Below are 1824 nucleotides of genomic sequence, written 5' to 3'. Positions count from 1 at the left end.
GGTCTGCCTCTCTTCAAATTATTGTCCTGTGTCAAAGAAGCCAAGTATGACATAAACTGGTAAGCTTTTCTTTGGAAGCCTGTTTTGCTGGTTTTAAGCATTGAGTCACAAACAAGAGACTTTGGGTTAATTATTAGCAATTGCAAGAAAGCTAATTTCAGCTTTAACACTAGCAACAGTATCGCAGGTCCCTTCTTACACTGCCCTATAAAATCCACATTATCTGCTTTGAACTGGATTATATGGCAGTGTAGACAGATAATCCAGTTCAAATCAAATAATGCGAATTTTCTGCTTTGATAACCTGGATTAACTGGCAGTGCAGAAGGAGCCTCACGAGTAAGTGCTGTTCAGTAGTGAAGCAAACTGATGCAGGTGATCGTTTTTGTTTGCTAATATGTCTTGAGAGGTTTCATGGCCAAAAAATGATGTTGGTTGATCAATTCCTGTACTGAGCAGAGGGTTAGACTAGATGTCCTCTTGGATCCCTTTCAAGACTACAGTTTTGTGTCTTGCTAAACAGGGAAACTTTAAAATAAAATATGATAAGAATAGTATTATTGGAATTGTGGGATGGACAAACTTCAGCCTTCCGGGTCTTGCCTAGAGCCTGTAATTCTTGAGGTCCATCACAGGCATTACGTTCAACCTTTCGAGGAATAGATTTCTCTCAGTTCCTGTTGTCTCGGCCTCCTTCTCAACTATTAGTCGTTTGTAAGTTGGAGGTTTGTAACTTGGGGACTGCCTATATATAAAAGTCAATGTTTATTTATATGTACCTATGTTTGCCACATGGTTTGATGGATCTGGACCAATCGTGGCACACGTACTAATCATGATCCAATTTAAAACAATTGTGTTTTGGTTTTTTTGTTTTGGGGGGGGGGGGGATAGAGGATGATGGGAATTGAAATTTATGTACATTCAGAGAGCATGTGAATCTCAACAACAATGGATCTGTACCAAGCCTTGTACACCCATCATGGCCAGTCTAAAACAATTGAAGGATTGGGGTTGAGGGAGATAGAGGATAATGGGAGATGTAACCTACCCACGTCCAGAAAGCCATGTGAGTCCCATTAAAGATACATCCGGACCAAACATGGAAACATGTTCATCCACAAAATTGAGAGGATGCTATTACATTGACTGGGCACTGTTATTAAACCCCAGCTTATTGCACAACAAGATCTCTCCAGATATGCTAAAGATTGCCACCTGAATCCTAACCCTGCCAAGACATAAGTGTGTGTTTTCCATCTACGTAATCATGAAGCCAACAAGAAACAGAACATCACCTGAGAAGGCCAAGAGCTTGAACATTGCTTCCACCCAAAATATCTCGGCGTCACCTTACATCGAACATTAACATTTAGGAAACACTATGCAAGCACAAAGTAGCCACACGCAATAACATCCTATAGAAACGTAATCAAAAACAAATTAATACCAATAAAGATAAACCTAACAGTTTTACGTATTATAACTACTGGGTTTATGTGAGTTTTCTGGCCTGTATGGTCATGTTCTAGAAGCGTTCTCTCTTGACATTTCATCCACATGTATGGCTGGCATCCTCAGAGGTTGTGAGGTCTGTTGGAAACTAGGCAAGTGGAGTTTTATATATCTGTGGAATGTCCAGGTTGGGAGAAAGAACTCTTGTTTGTTTGAGGGAAGTGTGAATGTTGCAATTGGCCAGCTTGATTGGAACTGAATGGTCTTGCACTTCAAAGCCTGGTTGCTTCCTGCCTGAGGTAATCCTTTGTTGGGAGGTGTTAGCTGGCCCCGACTGATTCTTCTCTAGTATATATCCTGGGGTTCCAA

This window comes from Anolis carolinensis, chromosome 6 (assembly GCF_035594765.1).
Source record: "Anolis carolinensis isolate JA03-04 chromosome 6, rAnoCar3.1.pri, whole genome shotgun sequence".
Lineage (NCBI taxonomy): Eukaryota > Metazoa > Chordata > Lepidosauria > Squamata > Dactyloidae > Anolis > Anolis carolinensis.
The sequence above is the reverse complement of the archived record's forward strand: the minus strand, read 5'-3'. Positions refer to the sequence as shown.